The 21,638-nt window shown below is 42.1% G+C and overlaps 1 protein-coding gene across 4 annotated transcripts in view; it reads left to right on the forward strand.

Moving 5' to 3' along the window:
* Positions 1-15,148: 15,148 nt before the first annotated feature.
* The window catches only part of LOC128684267 (prestin-like), a 125,838-nt gene continuing 119,348 nt past the window's right edge, over positions 15,149-21,638 (forward strand). For 2 of the 4 annotated variants that reach the window (XM_070089181.1, XM_070089154.1), the window contains exon 1: positions 15,217-15,293. The gene's annotated coding sequence lies outside the window, so the exon portion shown is untranslated. Of the gene's footprint in view, positions 15,294-21,638 lie in introns of all 4 variants that reach the window. The other 2 variants (XM_070089162.1, XM_070089158.1) reach the window with 2 other exon arrangements.

Raw genomic sequence — 21,638 nt, forward strand, 5'->3', positions numbered from 1 at the left:
AGTCTAAGTAGGTGTTGATCCCAAGTATCAGACACCACAACAATATCATCTAGGTACGCTGCCGTGCCTTCAAGTCCTTTAATAGCCTGATGGATAAGTTTCTGGAATGAAGAGGGGAAATTTTTCATTCCGAAGGGGGTAACTGTGTATTGATAATGACCTCCTGGAATTACGAAGGCAGAGATTTCCTTCGCCTTATCCGTCAAAGGTACCTCATAGTAACCTTTAAGGAGATCTAACTTGGACACAAAAGTAGCCTTACCCACAAAGTCAATTACGTCATCCAGACGAGGAAGAGGGTAAGCATCTGTAATTGTAACCTCATTCACCCTACGGTAGTCTGCACACATACGAAACCCTCCATCACCTTTTTTAACAAGGATGCACGGTGAAGCCCATGGACTAGATGACTCCTCCACTAAACCATGCTTTAACAGAAATTCTACTTCCTGCTGAAGTGGCCTCTGTTTTTCAGGATTAGCTCTGTAGGGGGAGAGTTTAATTGGTTTAGAGTTTCCCACATCTACATCATGATAACCTAACGTACATTTTTTCGGCACATCCGAAAAAATATTAGGATATGACTGTAGAAGCTCAGTTAAACTTGTTGCTTGCGTTTCAGATAGTCCCTCATTAAAGGGCTAGGATCCTTGAGGAGGACAGAATTTGAAAGTTTAACATTAATTTCAGAGATAAAGTGCAAAGAATCAGAGTCGTCCTCAGAGGTAGAGGACAGAGTCATTACTGGGACTTTATCTGGTGTATGAAAATATTTTAATTGATTAATGTGGTAAGTTTTAGTTTTTGAGGTCTTATCAATGGGAGCTACCACATAATTTACATCAGATAATCTACTTACAATCTGCATAGGTCCCGTAAATCTAGCTTTCAAGGTGTGGTCAGGTATAGGTTCCTGCACCAACACCTTGTCTCCTGGATGGAAGGAGAGGAATTTTTCACTTCTGTCATACCTCTGTTTCATCTTACTTTGAGCTGTCTTTAGGTTAGCCTTGGCTAACTGACGTGCCACATGCAACCTTGAAGACGGGTTGTAGAGTGTTGAGCTAACGTCTTCTCCCATCCATCCTTCTTTGAGCACCCGAAAAGGACCTCGTACATTGTGCCCAAAGATCAGCTCAAACGGACTATACCCTGTAGACTCTTGCACCGTTTCTCGTACTGAGAACAGCAACAAAGGTAGTGATTCATCCCAGTCTGTAGGAAAATGCATGCAAAAAGTTCTCATCATAGTTTTTAACGTCTGATGGAATCTTTCCAAGGCGCTTTGGGACTGAGGATGATAGGCAGTGGATAAGTTGTGGATTATCCCTAGCCTAGTTAATGCTTCCCTAAATGCTTTGGCAGTGAAGTTAGTACCTTGATCACTTTGAATAGTTTTAGGAATGCCAAAACAAGAAATAAATTTGATTAAAGCTTTGAGAATAGCTTTAGTATTAATACTGCGCATGGGAATTGCTTCAGGATATCTGGTTACTTTATCCATAACCGTAAATAAGTACTGATTTCCAGAATTTGACTTAGGTAGTGGACCTACACAATCTATAATTAAATCTGCAAAAGGTTCTCCATCAGCAGGTATAGGTTGGAGAGGTGCAGGTTTAATGGAATGTCCAGGTTTCCCTACTTGCTGACATTCTCGGCAACACCTAATATGATTCTTCACATCTTTCTTTAATTTTGGCCAATAAAATTCTTTTGTGATTCTATACAAGGTTTTTTGTAATTCCTAAGTGACCTCCTAATGAAGTATTATGAGCTATATTTAATATTTGAGGTCTATACTTTGTTGGAACCACTAACCTGTCAGACAATTGCCGGCCCTCTATCTCCTTACCAGTCTCAGTGCAGATCAAATAATCGTTTTCAAGTTCATACTTGACCGGATGATTCAAAGAGGATTTACCCATGGCTGCCTGAAAAGCGAATTTTAAAGAAGGGTTCTTTCGTTGTTCCTCCCGGAAGGACAGTCCCTCGGGCATGGAAACAGAGAGATCTGGTAATCCTGCAACCTGGGAATAGGAAGGCTTGATCGCGGTCTGTTCACTTGATCTACGAGGCTCTGGCCAGTTTTCCTCTTAAAACAAAGTGGCTATTCTGAGATCGGAGTCGTCCAAGGATAGGTCAACATTCTCGCCAGACAACCCTTGGGATGTTGCCCGAGTTATGGCCAACACCGGAGAAGAATTAATCATTATAGGTTCAGGATACGCACTAGCAGTAGTAATGTTAATACCCAGTAATAACATGGCATCTTTCATGGGGAATCCTTTTGAGACACCCACAGTCAAGTACCCACTGTAATATTTGCACTGTACATAAATTTCATGCAAAGGGACAGAACATATAGCTCTTCCAAATGCTTCCTATAAAACAGAGGAATTCAAGGAAGTGTTCTTTGAAAGGGGTAATATTCCTTTTCTTATAAGTGAGCAATATGCTCCAGTGTCTCTAAAGGTTTTGACTTCAGTTGTTTCTGAGTTTTCCTGAAGGGAAATAAGACTCTTTCAATAATAAGGGGCCATACCTTTTTCTACTTCTCTCGGGGACATGTTACTAGGGATATTAGAGATTTTTCCCAATGGGTTGGGGTTTATGGGGGCAGTTGGGACGGATGTGACCTACTTTATTGCAGAGGAAGCAGACGACAGGCTTGCCCTTTACTCCCTGCTGACGTTGCAACTGGTGTCGCTCTGGCTGGTGTCTCTCTGGATACTGTTGTCGAGTTGCATCATGTTGAGTAGTTTGTCTCTCAGCAGGTGGACCATAAGTTAAGAAGCGTGGCTCACCAGGTGACTTAGTTGGGTGACGTAGACGTTCTCCCTCCGGCTGGCACTTCATTCTCCAAGGTTGACGATCTCTGCTCATGCCAGGCTGTTGATAAGAGAGACGGGACCGCGCGGACAAGGAGCGGTTAGTTTCGAAGGTATCAGCCAACCTGGCTGCCTCCAATGCAGTGGTTAAGTCACGATCCTGCAGAAAGACTCGAACCTCTGGTCCCACAGACTCCAGCAGGTTATCAATCAGAATAAACTGTACCAGCTCCTCAAAGGTAGAGACACCACTCGCTTTATACCAGCTGGTAAAAGCTTTGGTTTGCTGTCTCACAAAATCCACCAGGGATTGACCAAGCTGCCGCCTGCTTAGTTTGAAAAGTTTTTTATATTTGGCTGGGATACATGTATATGCTCCCAACACTGTGGTCTTCACTACTTGATAATCAGAAAATTCAGCGTCATTTAATGCTGACGTAAATTCCTGTGCCTTACCAAACAATGCTGTATGAACCAACGATGCCCAATGCTGTTCCGGCCACCTCAAGGCTCGAACCTGATTTTCGAAGCTTTCGAAAAATTGTTCTGGTTCGGCCTCATTGAAGCGGGGAACAAACTGTACTGCTTTCTGTAAACTAAAATCATTTACAGAATGCAAAAACTGATCTCCTTTCTCTTTCCCTATCAAATTCTTCCCTTGCGAATGCTCTGTTCCCTAGTTTGCTCAAGATTGATTTTTGCCAGCTCAAGTGCCAACGCCGCTGATTCACCTCGAGACAACCCTGCTGCACTAGACTGACCATTTTGCTCCGTAGGTGTATCATCTTCCTCCTGCGAGAACATAGTAGTTTTTGCCCTAGCTCCCATAGAGGGTGGAGTCTGATGTGCCACCTCTTCTTCTCGAAGTTTGTCAGCAATCAGTGAACGCAGTTGCGCAGCTGTGAGTGCGTTTATATTTAATGCCAATGGAACGAGCAATTTGCCAACAACGCTGTAGGGACAATTTAGGTAGGTTATGCAAAGTATATGCCGACACCAGACGTCTGACTCGTCTAGGTGGCATAAGTTATTCGCTATGCACAGTACGATTGCAGAATACGCATACAAGTTGGATACGCAATAGCAAAGTTGACTGCAACGACACGCAAAATTTGTAAAGCAATGCCAGACAGCTACACTGTTCAACAAGATTGACCGTAGCGAAGCGAGCACACCGAACAAGCTAGTAGCGAGCTGTTGAACGATCACACAATAGCAAGGCTGATCATAACAAAGTAACTGACACGCAAAATTTGTAAAGCGTTGGCAAAGCTAATGCAATGCCAAACAGCAAGCTGCAGAATGTTCCTGCTACGAGCTTCACCCTAAGCTCAACCGTTTCTCTAAGTCCAGCTCCAGCTCCCGGACAGGCTACCCATATTACAACCCAGGAATCCAAATGGCCTTTTATCCTGGGTGTAAAGGGAGCAAAATAAACACAGCAGAAAAGTTTAGACTTAAATTATCCTTCACATATTTAGAACAGCAATATGTACACTATGTACAGTGATAAGTATTAGTGCACTCCACGGTAAGCAAGGCAGAAATAGAAGCCAGCTCTAGAATGGGAATGACAAGGGCAGACAGGAGAGTGATACCCACATAACCTCTGCGATTGCCAAAACCATCTTCTTATTGGCTGGAACCTGGTCACTAGTTGAACGACGGGGCCCCATCATCAACTCTCAGCAACCTGGTTCGCTGGTTGGGGGAGATAGCCTGTAAATGAGGGTGTGTACATGCGCCGAATAAAGGTTACGTACTCTTTGCATGCCACAGCTTCAAATGTATCAAAAATAATGGGTGCCTCCTACTTCGACAATGGCGGGAACAGAAATTCAGGCATGTTGATGTTCTTTTGCAAACTTAATGAGTAACATCGTTTAAAAATATTTGTTTCTCATAAATCACGCTAAGCATATTTAAGTCTTCCTGGTTTGGTCAGCTTCGTTATTTAATAGTGTATGCATCTTGTGACAGCTTGATGCGAGGAGAGAGAGAGACGTCGTCACAGAATTCTTCTAAATAGACTTTTACTATCTACAGCAGACTGTTACCTCATAACAATACCCAGATAATTTCATTAACATACGAGGACAACAGGAAAGACTCTTTTCTTCAATAAATGCTTTTATCAACATTTCGCTGATATTTATCGCCATCATCAGGATCTGTAAAAATGTTACAACACTATTACAAAATATAGAAGACAGATGTCATAAACAAGTAATAATAAATTAAAATCAATAATTAGAGCAGAAACAAGAGAAGAACCAATAAATGTGCTACCTTATCAAGAATTGAGGGGAAGAAATGACCTACCTATATATCAGGGAACGAGTTTGAATCCAAGGCAAGCGAGCCCTAAAACTCACAGGCCAGTGCGTTAACTACTGGGCCACCTGGCTCTAATAAGATACATCCAACTAGGTATATTTGTATGCACCATAGGGAGGTTAGCATGGGCTACTACTGTGACCCCAAATGCAGTTTTTTTTTTAAATAAATCCCACACCAGCGGAGTTGTGGCACACTCTAGCTCAAGTCCCCTCAAAGCCGCCATTATGACTAACGAAATCGTAAGAAAAAACTATTTTAATTTATATCAATAACAGAACTTCCGAGATATAATCACTGAACTCTCTATAATTTTAAAATCTGGTTAATAAGTTACTGTAACAATAAGTTTAAGAATCATTAGTACTCAGTGAATGACCTCTAGTTTCTGAACATAATCTTACAGTTGAAAAAGATGTAGCTAATTTAGCAACTCTTACATGATAAGCCTCTGTGTTCACATGTACTAATTTGGAAGTTAATAATTGCGCTTTCAACGTATCTTAAAGGACCCTTGCTAAATTAGGTACTAATGATAATTGTAGGTAACGTACTTGATAAGTTAGATTTCAGAGTTTTAGAGAGATAATACATTAGGGAGTTCAAGCCCGAGCTTAGTGATTATATCTCGTTAGTTCCATTATTTACATTAAAATATGTATGTTTTCCTCGCTTAAAGTTTCTCTTATTGTTGACCCCGACCTGACCACTGTGTAGGTAGGTTCAATTACTTCTCTTCCCTCCAAAGAGATAAAACACTAACTGGTTCGTCTCTAATTTTAGTCTTTACATTAATTATTTTTTGCTTATTATTTCCTATTCATGGCTTCTGTTTTTTTTATATTTTGTACATGTTTTTTTTATTATTTATTTTTACCCATCTTGATGATGGTGATATATTTCACCGAAAAATTGATAATAAATGTATTTTATGAGAAAAGTCTATCCTACCGCCCTTATGCATTACGCCAAAATTTCACACTCCTTTAACAGTTACTGGATGTAAACGGAGAAATCATCCACTTTACCAGATAGACAGTCTCCTGACAGATTCTTCGTACTACCAGTCAGACTGGTTTCAAACCTCTCCAACCTTCTTGCCAAGATTCTAGCGAGAACATTAGAGCACTCCAGGATGATTTGAATAGACTGATGCAATGGTCGGAGAAGTGGCAGATGCAGATTAATATAGACAAATCAAAGTTCTAAATGTTGGAAAGGATAATAACCATGCCACATAAATAATGTAGATCTTAATATTACTGATTGCGAAAAGGATTTAGGAGTTCTGGTTAGCAGTAACCTGAAACCAATACAACAACGCATAAGCGTTCGCAATAAAGCTACAGTAACAGAATCCTTGGCTTCAAATCAAGAAGCATAAATAATAGAAATCCTCAGGTTGTTGTTCAACTCTATATATCCTTGGTTAGGCCTCATCTAGATTATGGTGCACAGTTTTGGTCACCATATTACAGAATGGATATAAATGCTCTGGAAAACGTACAGAGGAGGATGACAAAGTTGATCCCATGTATCAGAAAACTTCCCTGTGAGGATAAACTGAGGGCCCTGAATCTGCACTCTCTCGAAAGGCGTAGAATTAGGGGGGATATGATTGAGGTGTATAAATGGAAAACAGGAATAAATAAAGGGGATGTAAATAGTGTGCTAAGAATATCTAGCCTTGATAGGACTCGCAGAAATGGTTTTAAATTGGAAAAATTCAGATTGGTAATAGAGTTGTGGATGAATGGAACAAACTCCCGAGTACCGTTATGGAACCTAAGACGTTGTGTAGTTTTAAAAATGGGTTAGATAAATACATGAGTGGGTGTGGGTGAGTGTTAGTTGAACCTGACTAGCTTGTGCTACTGGGTCAGATGCCGTGCTCCTTCCTTAAGTGAAGGTGACCTGACTGGGTGGGCCATTGGTCTAAGCCGGGGGTTGACATGGACCTGCCCAGCATGGGCCAGTAGGCTTGCTGCAGTGTTCCTGCTTTCTTATGTTCTTAAATATAAAAACTAAGTAAATAAAACTAGCACACACCACAGAGAAACCGGAGCTGGAGTCACTATCATCTCTTGTGAGGAGTGTGATCAATTTGTTTTGCTTGGAGAACACTTTTAGATTCTTGGAACAACGATTCAGGTAGCAGCAATATACACATCATAGGTATGATAAATGCTTGCAATATACACTGCAACTCCCACAACCAGCCCGTGAACTTCAACGACGCATAATTTCTCAAAGAGAAAAAGATTCACACCTCACTCGCTGTTTAACGAAATTCCGGTTATTTCTTCATTTATTAATGAAAATAAGGTACCAGATATATATTTTTTTTTATTTTATTTGTAGATGAATGGTTCAGAGAACCGACATGTTGATAAATTAGACACATGTGCAACTCTTGGGTATCTTTATTGAGGAAACGTTTCGCCACACAGTGGCTTCATCAGTCCATACAAAGGATAATCTTGAAGAACAGGAGGAGAATGAGGTAATCAGTCCCTCAACCTTGAGTCGATGTGTACAGTCCATCAATCTTGAGTAGAATACGGCATGTGAGCGGAGAAGCAGCTTATAAACCGTATGGCAGGAGAGGTGCAGCAGTCATAGGTGGTGTCACATTTGTTCAATGTGGAAGTAGGTCGTGCCCAAGAATTAGGCAAGCGAAGAATTCCTAAGTATTAAGATCCCAAGAAGTTGCAGTGTCTGACAGGTTTGTAGATGAATGGACTGATGAAGCCACTGTGTGGCGAAACGTTTCCTCAATAAAGATACCCAAGAGTTGCACATGTGTCTAATTTATCAACATGTCGGTTCTCTGAACCATTCATCTACAAACCTTTCAGACACTGCAACTTCTTGGGATCTTAATACTTAGGAATTCTTCGCTTGCCTAATTCTTGGGCACGACCTACTTCAGCATTGAACAAATGTGACACCACCTATGATTGCTGCACCTCTCCTACCAACGGTTTATAAGCTGCTTCTCCGCTCACATGCCGTATCCTACTCAAGATTGATGGACTGAACACATCGACTCAAGGTTGAGGGACTGATTACCTCATTCTCCTCCTGTTCTTCAAGATTCTCCTATGTATGGACTGATGAAGCCACTGTGTGGCGAAACGTTTCCTCAATAAAGATACCCAATAGTTGCACATGTGTCTAATTTATCATATTTTATTTAAAACATCATAAATTACAAGGTAGTATAAAATATTAAATACCACAATAATACAGGATCTGGACAAGATTACGAAGAATTATATCACAAGTGCAAGAGAAAAAAAAATTTGAAACACGCAAAATACATACACACCATGCACTGACACACATTATACAAAATGATAATATATCTGACACATACACACAAAACTGTTGGAGGGGGGGGACTCCCCCATGAAAACTCAACTATAAATACACCCACATCATTCGCACACGTATTGATCACAGCAATGATCAAACATAAATTTTTGTAACTTTATATATACATGCAACTGATTATGAGATTTAACTTAAGAACAAAATCTGGTAATTATCCGAAAACATTTCTCTATAACAAAAATAAGCATTACACAAAATTGCATAAGCGTATAAAGCATCAACAACTGCAAGATTTTTACAGCATACGTTGCCTCAGCAACGAAACTTAATAACATTACAAAAGTGATGGAAAACAAATTATGTGAAAACAAATATAAAAGTCATCTAAGAGGAAAGAAATTCCCTACAAAATTACAATAAATACTGCGAAAATACATACCAGAAAAATTATCTTTGCATAAACTGGTAGACTAACATGGACAGTGACTTCCATAGCTCTCTTTTAATCTCAAGGACCTAATTTATACAAATCTTGGGCTTATCAAAATCTTGCACTCAAAACTTACATGTCAACACAGCACCACTCAGTACATACCTTCCTGACCCTCACATTCCTTCGCCAGTCCTTTACCTCATACACTCTCCCTCCAAAAAACTAATGGCAACCCGCTTATAAAGGAAACCAGTCCTTTACGTATAACTAGCTCGCAAACTGAATGAGGCCATTGACCGTAAGTTTGCAGTAGGTCTCCGGAAAACGTGCCCTCCACTGTCCCCCGTAAATAAGTTTGTTTCTGCAAACCGTTCTATGTATGCCCGCCGCAATTGCCCTAATCCTAATTCTTCCTCCTCCCATGTCCCTCATCCCCCAGGAAATATACAGAAAATCCACCACTACATAAACCATACCCCCGTGTCATTACGTGCAATCGTGTCATTACGATTTCTTGAGTCATGTTCACCACTACATACATAATCGCCCTTTTCACTTCTCTGGAGACCCCGCATACTTCTAATGTTAAGGCTCGCAGGGTCTCTACATTACCCCCACCCATCAACCTAAAAACCTTCGCTAACCACACCCTTACCTCCCTCAACTCTTCACAGAAATAAACCGCATGAAAAGCTGTTTTCTGTTCTCCACAGTGATCGCAGGTCTGTTCCCTCACCAATCCCATTGAACACAAAACAGCTTTCGATGCTAATATCCCCATTATAAATCTATATACAAACTCCCGTACTCTCGGCATTAACTTAAGCTTTCGAAAGTCATTCCATATCATACCCCAATCATACAAGGGATAAACCAATACCCCCTGTATGATTTCCGGCCTTCTGCTCATCGTCACCAAACGCCCCACTCTAAGTTTTTCCACCTCCCTAATCAATAACAATAACCTCAGCATATCCTCGCATTCAATTAATTCTTTTCCACTCCACCATCTCCGCACATCCTCCATCACTTTCCCCACTCTAACCCCTCTTTCCCCCCCCCTCCCTAACGAACCTCTGTTTCACATATAAGGCCTTTACACTCGGCTCCAACGCTAAAAGGTCTACTCCTCCACTGTGTATATTCGACATCACCACCTCCTTGCTTAGCCATGCCCTCCCGAAACCCCAAACATAACGTAATGCCCTCCTCTGAATCTCATGTACGTCTGGAGTCCGCAGTGGATACACCACAGCCATACTCCACACTTTACTATAAACTAATGAATTTACTATTATTGCCCGCTGTTGTAAGGTGACGTCCCCCGCCCGTAAACTCCTTAACCTTTTTACTGCCTTCTCCACCACCACCTCCGAATTCACCTGCCTAGCCTCCCGCGCATCTGTCATGTAACTCCACAAATTTTTAGCCTAGCCACTACTTCCCACCAAAACTCCAACCCCAAGCCCCCATCCCCCACCCAGGCACCCACCTCCAGCAAACTTGATTTTGCTCTGTTCACCCGCATGCCAGATGCCCCACCAGATGCTCCAACACACTTTCCACTGTACGCAATCCCTCCACTCCGGCTATCAGAACAGTGGTATCATCCACATACCCCACCACATATATACACCCATCCTTCTCCGCATTTAAAATCCCCCTCCCCTCAACGAGCCCATAAAATGGATGCTGCATACAGCAAACAATATTTGAGACAGGGGACACCCCTGTCTCAAACCCCTCTCCATCCTTACAGGCCTTCCCAACCTGCCATTAATTTGTACTCGCACCATTGCAGATGAATACATTGTATCAACCCACCTCACCACTCCCATGCCAAAACCGAGATGCAACAAACTAGCCCTCAGAAAGTTTCTATCCACACAGTCGTATGCATTTTCCCAATCAATGCCCAAAAGCCCTCCTCCGTTGCAACCCTCCAAAAAATCCCTAATGCGGCCATACCCATCTCTCATGCTTCTGCCCAGAATACCCATCTGCCCCTTATGAATAACCCCACCTAACACCTTCTTCATCCTATTGCTCAGTATCTTCGCGAAAATCTTGCAGTCGGCACACATTAGCGAAATAGCTCTGTACTCACTCAATACTCTTCCCTCTTGCTTTTTGCGTACTAATACGACTACACCCGTTCGCTGAGTCTGTCCTAACTGTCCCTCCCGTCGCATACAATTCATGACCCTCACCAGACAGTACTTAATGTGCTCCCATTGAATTCTAAAAAAATCATTTGATATCCCATCTATACCCGGTGCCTTGCCAGTACTCATGTTGAACACAGCCTCCTCAACTTCCCCCATGCTAATCTCACCTCCCATCTCCATGCCCTCCTCTCCACATGACCCTAAACCTCTCCCCCCCACACCTCCTCAATAGCATCGCCCTCCTCCCCCTTCCCCCACTTCTTTTGGAACCAGAAATCAGCATAATTGCTCATGCCTTCTGTAGTATTCAGTACCTGTCCCTTATGATAACCACCCATATCCTCACTTACCTCCAAGTTTAAAATAGTCGAATCCTTCTGCCTTACCCTAAAACCTCGCAAAACACTTCCCGAAGGTTTATCACCCCACAGCACAGCCTCCATTCCCGCCCTTACACGTACCGCATCAAATCTACCATTATGTAATTCTGCCAACCTGTCCTTGAGTTGCACCATGTTTCCGTACTACCGCCCCCCCCCTTCCTCATAACACCCATTTAGCTGATATTCAAAATAATTTTGCAGCCCATACCTTCACCCTGCCTCTTCCCTTCCCTTCCTTTTATAAAAACCTGCTACACCCGGCTTAGCGTGCCTTTCCCACCATTCTAAGACACACGACTCCACCTCTCTAGAATCCCAAAAAGTTTGCCACCATTCCCCAAAAGCCATACTCACCTCCTCACTCCTCACGAGTCTTGCATTTAATTTCCAAAAACCCGATTGTATCCTAACCATACCCTCCCAATCAAGATCTGCCATAACTGCCCTATGATCAGAAAACCCCACATCAAAAGTCCTGACTTCCAACACACGTACAGCTTCCGTTGCATAGATCCTGTCTAATCTTGCAGCATAATCCCGTCTGACAAACGTATACTCAACCTGCCAACCACCCCTCCCCACAACATCCAAAACCCCCATGTCTCCAAACACATTACGTAACAAGCCCAACATACACCCCGCCCCCCTCGGTTCCACATCCCCCCCTAATAACACAATTCCAATCTCCCCCTATGACAGTGACTAAAGGTAAACCCCTTAAATAGTACATCAAAAATTCTCTCACAAAGTTCTCCTTGACTCGTGCGTTGCCATCCGCCGGCATATACACTCCTATAAAACAAACCCTCGTTGCACCCCATTCTCCCTCCACCAGCACGACCCTCCCCCTCTCCTCCCACCCCAAAATACGCAATGAACTGGTTTCCTTTACAGTCAAGGCAGCCCCACCTTTCAACCTCAACCAGCCACTCACATACAACTTATATCCTTTCAAAGACAACTCACAACCAAACTTATAATTGTGCTCCTGAATGAAACATATATCTACATTAAATCTCTTTAAAAACCATTCCACCCATACTCTTTTAACCTCGGCTCTCAGGCCATTAACATTGATCGTTACAACCTTGAATTATGACAGTAAAGGCGGCTTGCCCCGCCGCCTTGGAATGGCACCCGCGTGACCTGGCTGCTGACTAGAGCCCCGTTTGTCACCTTCTCTGTCCAGTCCCTCCCCCCCTTATCCTTTGAACCTTTCAGTACTTCAGCACCGCTACACCCACTCTCCGGGAGATCCAACCTGGGCTTCCAAGACTTCTTCCCAGGTCTCTGCCCTGGCGTTAAGACGTCATCCATATCAGACGTCTCAGCTGTTCTCTTGCGTGAACCTCCGTCTCCACATGTAACCTCCTCTTCCATGCACGCTCTGTGCACCTCAGCCACTACCGTGTGCTTCTTCCCCTCATTGCACACGGTCTTCCCACGTCCCGATGAGACTGTAGTCTCCTCCAATGAGCGTCCACGCTGCTCATCATCCAGACTCCCCTCCACCTCACTCATGAAGGTATTCAAAACCTCATCCAGCATTCCATCCTCTTGCATTACAGGCTCACCGTCATCGTTCGTCGTCGTCGTCTGCTCAGGCCCCGTCCCCACAGGTAACGTAGCACATGAGTCCGTCTCCGCCTATGCTTTATCCACTTCCTCACTCCAACTGCACGATGCCTGCCTTTCGGCCGCATCTGTCTCCTGCACCACAGGACCCAACTGCTGATCCACCGGTGTTGGCATCTGTTCCCTCCGTCCTGGTTTCCTATGGCATTGGGCTGCCATATGGTCAAATGATCTGCACAGCCTACAATTCCGCCTCTGTCCTGCATAGTATACGTAGACCTGCGTTCGGAACTCTTCCAGTAAAACATACGAAGGAATTGATTGCCGTAACGTCATCTTCAGATTGATGGATCCCTCAGGCAGTCCCACATAAGGCCCATCCTTCCACACTCCCAATTCCGCCGCATGAATCTTGCCATAACGACGGAAGACCGAAACCACATCATACTCTGTAGCTTCAAAGGGCACATTCCTGACTTTTACGTATGTCACATAGCTGGATACATCATGTAGACATACCTCCACTGCTGTATTCACGGTCATCCTCTTCTCGTGGTACTTGTCAACTATGCTAGAGTAAAATCCAGCATTTATAAATTTGATGAAAATCCTCGTAACTCCGTTAACAGCCACACCATAAAGCGGTTTTATGTCTTTTTGTTCTTTATGGGCCCCGCAGGTAAGTGTCTTATTCCTTCCAACTTTTTTAATGTTTTTTCCTACTTTTAAAGCCCTCTTTCGAATAATCGTAGGGAGTAGCACCTGCATTGTAGAACTGCTTAGGGCACCACGTACCAGTTCCACACAGACAGTATTCACACGTCTGCCATGTCTATCCGCCATGTTGATTGCTCAAAACAGGCAAACTGCGCAGAAAATCAACTGAATCGGGTGCGTCTGCGCAGCACGTCCACACGGCCCGGAAGCGATGAGGACAATGTACCAGATATATTAAGCAAATTTCCCGAATTTTCTTGCAACAGATAAGTGAACTGTAGATACAAATCTAGATGAACTCCAGTAAACCCTCTTGGGGCCCAGTTCCTAGGCTGATCCTGTATTCACATGCTCTTGCACTACCATCCACAGGATGGATATGGGGTGCACAATAAACTAGCCACTTCGGCGGCAAAATCTAATAATCTTCAGATGTTGCCTCCAGGTTCACTGCAGCCAGACCAGACACTCTTATCACGTAGACCCTGACCCTCATGCTGCAAGTTCCTGTTATAATATCCACCAGGAGACAAGGCAAGTGTCTCCTGACATGGGTATTAATCACCTAGATGACCACCAAGTGACCTTGAACCCACTATATGTACTTCATCTTCTTCATATATCTTTATATTGGAGGGAGAAAATCCCAGGAAAGGTGATATATCTCATAAATATATATCCCTATACTATTTCTGTGTTCTCCATAACTCTTAGAATATTCAAACATTTCCTCATCTAAACTCACAAATAATTAGTCCACATAATTATTGCTGAAGAATTTTAATAAAATTAAAAAAATAATATTGAAATTTCCTTTCAGTATAAATGCCGGCATACTTCTGAAAGTCTCTAGATCCGAGGAACTGGAGGCACGGTCTCCACCACCATCTCAATACTCACTGCCTTCCACTTCCATAATGCTGCAAATCCTCAACAAATTTAGCTCTAACAGTAAGTTTAAAAGACTGAATTGCTTCATGCTACTGTAATTCAGGTAAGAATGCATAAACAATACTGCAAGAAACATAAGCCTTAAATAACAACAATTACAAAATAATAATCAGTAGCAGTTAACACTGGGCTGGTCGAGCAAGGATCAACTGGCCAGTCAGGGATACAAATGGACCAGTCAGAGGTATAAATTGGCCAAAGGTAAAAATATGCCGGTCAGAGAAGCAAATTGGCTAGTCAGGGATATAAATTGGGAAGCCAGTGGTACAAATTGGCCAGTCAGAGGGTACAAATTGGCCAATCAGGGGTACAAATTGGCCAGTCAGGGGCACAAATTGGCCACTCAGGGGTACAAACTGCCCAGTCTGGGGTACAAATTGGCCAAATGTAAAAATTTGCCAGTCAGGGGTACAAAGTGGCCAGTCAGGGGGTACAAACTGGCAAGTCAGAGGTACAAACTGGCCAATCAGAAGTACAAATTGGCCATTCAAAGGAGCTAGAGTAGCATTTACAAGTCAGTCATCCTACGGACACCATCACTACAACACCACACGTGAGCCTGGTAAGAATGACTGCCAGTGAGCTGAGTTTTGTTCACTCTCCACATGATGTATTGACGTATTGAGAGTACCAGTGAGTATATGATGTTGGTGTGGAGTGATGATTGTTCAGTGTGATAATACCTTAAGAATGGAGGAACACTGCAGCAGGCCTACTAGCCCATACTTGGCAGGACTTGGTCAAACCCTAATCCACTAAAAAAAATATTCGCCCTACCCATCATCAGTGTTACCCAAGCAATATACTTTCATAACCTTTTTAACTTAAATGCAAGTTACACTCAGATCCATCCCCTCTCACTCATGCATTTAGCCAACCTACATTTGAAGCCACCCAAGCTTTAAGCTTCAATGACCCTGTTGCGTAGACTGTTCCACTCATCGACTATATTTCCAAACCAATACTTTCCTATATCCTTTCTAAATCTAAATTTATCCAATTTGAATCCATTATCTCGAGTTGTTTCTAGAAGGGGTTCCTCAGAACCTTATTTATACCTCCCTTATTTATGCCCATCTTCCACTTATTCCTTTCAATCATATCTTCCCCATTCTTATAAATTCTACGTCTTACAAATCTATATTCGTATGGAAGATTTCTTATGCTATATATTGATTCTGTCATTCTTCTTTGAATGTTCCCTAACGAATTTATATCTATTGACATGACTCACGAAATCGTAATGACACGATTGCAAACAAACCATACCACTTTTTAGTGGTGATAACTGCTGAGTAGTGATGACTGTTTAGTGGTGATGACTGTTTAGTGGGGATGACTGTTCAGTGATGATGACTGCTTAGTAGTGATGACTGCTCTGTAGTGATGACTGTTTAGTGGTGATAACTGCTTAGTAGTGATGACTGCTCAGTAGTGATGACTGTTTAGTGGTGATGACTGTTTAGTGGTGATGACTGTTTAGTGGTGATAACTGCTCAGTAGTGATGACTGTTTAGTGGGGATGACTGTTTAGTGGTGATAACTGCTCAGTAGTGATGACTGTTTAGTGGTGATAACTGCTCAGTAGTGATGACTGTTTAGTGGTGATGACTGTTTAGTGGTGATAACTGCTTAGTAGTGATGACTGTTTAGTGGTGATGACTGTTTAGTGGTGATGACTGTTTAGTGGTGATGACTGTTTAGTGGTGATGACTGCTTAGTGGTGATAACTGCTTAGTAGTGATGATTGTTTAGTGGTGATGACTGTTTAGTGGTGATGACTGCCTAGTGGTGATAACTGCTCAGTAGTGATGACTGTTTAGTGGTGATGACTGTTTAGTGGTGATGACTGTTTAGTGGTGATGACTGCTTAGTGGTGATAACTGCTCAGTAGTGATGATTGTTTAGTGGTGATGACTGTTTAGTGGTGATGACTGTTTAGTGGTGATGATTGTTTAGTGGTGATGACTGCTTAGTGGTGATAACTGCTTAGTAGTGATGATTGTTTAGTGGTGATGACTGCTTAGTGGTGATAACTGCTCAGAAGTGATGATTGTTTAGTGGTGATGACTACTTAGTGGTGATAACTGCTTAGTAGTGATGACTGTTTAGTGGTGATGACTGCTTAGTGGTGATAACTGCTCAGTAGTGATGATTGTTTAGTGGTGATGACTGTTTAGTGGTGATGACTGTTTAGTGGTGATAACTGCTCAGTAGTGATGACTGTTTAGTGGTGATGACTGCTTAGTGGTGATAACTGCTTAGTAGTGATGACTGTTTAGTGGTGATGACTGCTCAGTGGTGATAACTGCTCAGTAGTGATGATTGTTTAGTGGTGATGACTGTTTAGTGGTGATGACTGTTTAGTGGTGATAACTGCTCAGTAGTGATGACTGTTTAGTGGTGATGACTGCTTAGTGGTGATAACTGCTTAGTAGTGATGATTGTGTAGTGGTGATGACTGCTTAGTGGTGATAACTGCTCAGTAGTGATGATTGTTTAGTGGTGATGACTGCTTAGTGGTGATAACTGCTTAGTAGTGATGACTGTTCAGTGGTGATGACTGCTTAGTGGTGATAACTGCTCAGTAGTGATGATTGTTTAGTGGTGATGACTGGTTAGTGGTGATGACTGTTTAGTGGTAATAACTGCTCAGTAGTGATGACTGTTTAGTGGTGATGACTGCTTAGTGGTGATAACTGCTTAGTAGTGATGACTGTTTAGTGGTGATGACTGCTTAGTGGTGATAACTGCTCAGTAGTGATGACTGTTTAGTGGTGATGACTGCTTAGTTGTGATAACTGCTTAGTAGTGGTGACTGTTTAGTGGTGATGACTGCTTAGTGGTGATGACTGCTTAGCGGTGATAACTGCTCAGTAGTGATGATTGTTTAGTGGTGATGACTGCTTAGTGGTGATGACTGTTTAGTGGTGATGACTGCTTAATAGTGATGACTGTTTAATGGTGATAACTGCTCAGTAGTGATGACTGTTTAGTGGTGATGACTGCTTAGTGGTGATGACTGCTTAGTAGTGATGACTGCTTAATAGTGATGACTGTTTAATGGTGATAACTGCTCAGTAGTGATGACTGTTTAGTGGTGATGACTGCTTAGTGGGGATGACTGTTTAGTGGTGATAACTGCTTAGTAGTGATGACTGCTTAGTACTGATGACTGCTCAGTAGTGATGACTGTTAAGTGGTGATAACTGCTCAGTGGTGATGACTGTTTAGTGGTGATTACTGCTTAGTGGTGATGACTGTTTAGTGGTGATGACTTTTTAGTGGTGATAACTGCTCAGTAGTGATGACTGTTTAGTGGTGATGACTGCTTAGTGGTGATGACTGTTTAGTGGGGATGACTGTTCAGTGGTGATGACTGCTTAGTAGTGATGACTGCTCAGTAGTGATGACTGTTTAGTGGTGATAACTGCTTAGTAGTGATGACTGCTCAGTAGTGATGACTGTTTAGTGGTGATGACTGTTTAGTGGTGATGACTGTTTAGTGGTGATGACTGTTTAGTGGTGATGACTGTTTAGTGGTGATGACTGTTTAGTGGTGATGACTGTTTAGTGGTGTTGACTGTTTAGTGGTGATGACTGTTTAGTGGTGATAACTGCTCAGTAGTGATGACTGTTTAGTGGGGATGACTGCTTAGTGGTGATAACTGCTCAGTAGTGATGACTGTTTAGTGGTGATAACTGCTCAGTAGTGATGACTGTTTAGTGGTGATGACTGTTTAGTGGTGATAACTGCTTAGTAGTGATGACTGTTTAGTGGTGATGACTGTTTAGTGGTGATGACTGTTTAGTGGTGATGACTGTTTAGTGGTGATGACTGTTTAGTGGTGATGACTGTTTAGTGGTGATTACTGCTTAGTGGTGATGACTGTTTAGTGGTGATGACTGTTTAGTGGTGATGACTGTATAGTGGTGATGACTGCTTAGTGGTGATAACTGCTCAGTAGTGATGATTGTTTAGTGGTGATGACTGCTTAGTGGTGATAACTGCTCAGTAGTGATGATTGTTTAGTGGTGATGACTGCTTAGTGGTGATAACTGCTTAGTAGTGATGACTGTTTAGTGGTGATGACTGCTTAGTGGTGATAACTGCTCAGTAGTGATGATTGTTTAGTGGTGATGACTGGTTAGTGGTGATGACTGTTTAGTGGTAATAACTGCTCAGTAGTGATGACTGTTTAGTGGTGATGACTGCTTAGTGGTGATAACTGCTTAGTAGTGATGACTGTTTAGTGGTGATGACTGCTTAGTGGTGATAACTGCTCAGTAGTGATGACTGTTTAGTGGTGATGACTGCTTAGTTGTGATAACTGCTTAGTAGTGGTGACTGTTTAGTGGTGATGACTGCTTAGTGGTGATGACTGCTTAGCGGTGATAACTGCTCAGTAGTGATGATTGTTTAGTGGTGATGACTGCTTAGTGGTGATGACTGTTTAGTGGTGATGACTGCTTAATAGTGATGACTGTTTAATGGTGATAACTGCTCAGTAGTGATGACTGTTTAGTGGTGATGACTGCTTAGTGGTGATGACTGCTTAGTAGTGATGACTGCTTAATAGTGATGACTGTTTAATGGTGATAACTGCTCAGTAGTGATGACTGTTTAGTGGTGATGACTGCTTAGTGGGGATGACTGTTTAGTGGTGATAACTGCTTAGTAGTGATGACTGCTTAGTACTGATGACTGCTCAGTAGTGATGACTGTTATGTGGTGATAACTGCTCAGTGGTGATGACTGTTTAGTGGTGATTACTGCTTAGTGGTGATGACTGTTTAGTGGTGATGACTTTTTAGTGGTGATAACTGCTCAGTAGTGATGACTGTTTAGTGGTGATGACTGCTTAGTGGTGATGACTGTTTAGTGGGGATGACTGTTCAGTGGTGATGACTGCTTAGTAGTGATGACTGCTCAGTAGTGATGACTGTTTAGTGGTGATAACTGCTTAGTAGTGATGACTGCTCAGTAGTGATGACTGTTTAGTGGTGATGACTGTTTAGTGGTGATGACTGTTTAGTGGTGATGACTGTTTAGTGGTGATGACTGTTTAGTGGTGATGACTGTTTAGTGGTGATGACTGTTTAGTGGTGATGACTGTTTAGTGGTGTTGACTGTTTAGTGGTGATGACTGTTTAGTGGTGATAACTGCTCAGTAGTGATGACTGTTTAGTGGGGATGACTGCTTAGTGGTGATAACTGCTCAGTAGTGATGACTGTTTAGTGGTGATAACTGCTCAGTAGTGATGACTGTTTAGTGGTGATGACTGTTTAGTGGTGATAACTGCTTAGTAGTGATGACTGTTTAGTGGTGATGACTGTTTAGTGGTGATGACTGTTTAGTGGTGATGACTGTTTAGTGGTGATGACTGTTTAGTGGTGATGACTGTTTAGTGGTGATTACTGCTTAGTGGTGATGACTGTTTAGTGGTGATGACTGTTTAGTGGTGATGACTGTATAGTGGTGATGACTGCTTAGTGGTGATTACTGCTCAGTAGTGATGACTGTTTAGTTATGATGTCTGTTTAGTGGTGATGACTGCTTAGTGGTGATAACTGCTTAGTAGTGATGACTGTTTAGTGGTGATGACTGTTTAGTGGTGATGACTGTTTAGTGGTGATGACTGTTCAGTGGTGATGACTGTTTAGTGGTGATGATTGTTTAGTGGTGATGATTGTATAGTGGTGATAACTGCTCAGTAGTGATGACTGTTTAGTGGTGATGGCTGTTTAGTGGTGATGACTGTATAGTGGTGATGACTGTTTAATGGTGATGACTGTTTAGTGGTGATGACTGTATAGTGGTGATGACTGTTTAATGGTGATGACTGTTTAGTGGTGATGACTGTATAGTGGTGATGACTGTTTAATGGTGATGACTGTTTAGTGGTGATGACTGTTTAGTGGCGATGACTGTATAGTGGTGATGACTGCTTAGTGGTGATAACTGCTCAGTAGTGATGACTGTTTAGTGGTGATGACTGTTTTGTGGTGATGACTGTTTAGTGGTGATGACTGTTTAGTGGTGATGACTGTTTAATGGTGGTGACTGTTTAATGGAGATGACTGTATAGTGGTGATGACTGCTTAGTGATGATAACTGCTCAGTAGTGATGACTTTTTAGTGGTGATGACTGTTTAGTGGTGATGACTGTTTAGTGGTGATGACTGTTTAGTGGTGATGACTGTTTAGTGGTGATGACTGTTTAGTGATGATGACTGTTTAGTGGTGATGACTGTTTAGTGGTGATGACTGTTTAGTGGTGATGACTGTTTATTGGTGATGACTGTTTAGTGGTGATGATTGTTTCATGGTATGACTGTTTAGTGATGACTGTTCTGTAGTAATAACTCTTTAGTGATGATGACTGTTCTGTAGTAATAACTGTTTAGTGATGATGACTGTTCTATAGTAATAACTGTTTAGTGATAATGACTGTTCTGTAGTAATAACTGTTTAGTGATGATTGTTCTGTAGTAATAACTGTTTAGTGATGATGACTGTTCTATAGTAATAACTGTTTAGTGATGATGACTGTTCTATAGTAATAACTGTTTAGTGATGATGACTGTTCTGTAGTAATAACTGTTTAGTGATGATGACTGTTCTGTAGTAATAACTGTTTATTGATGACTGTTCTATAGTAATAATGTTTAGTGATGATGACTGTTCTTTAGTAACAACTGTTTAGTGATGATGACTGTTCTGTAGTAATAACTGTTTAGTGATGATGACTGTTCTGTAGTAATAACTGTTTAGTGATGATGACTGTTCTGTAGTAATAACTGTTTAGTGATGATGACTGTTCTGTAGTAATAACTGTTTAGTGATGATGACTGTTCTGTAGTAATAACTGTTTAGTGATGATGACTGTTCTGTAGTAATGACAC

The sequence above is a fragment of the Cherax quadricarinatus genome, chromosome 2, assembly GCF_038502225.1.
Source record: "Cherax quadricarinatus isolate ZL_2023a chromosome 2, ASM3850222v1, whole genome shotgun sequence".
Classification (NCBI taxonomy): Eukaryota; Metazoa; Arthropoda; class Malacostraca; order Decapoda; family Parastacidae; genus Cherax; species Cherax quadricarinatus.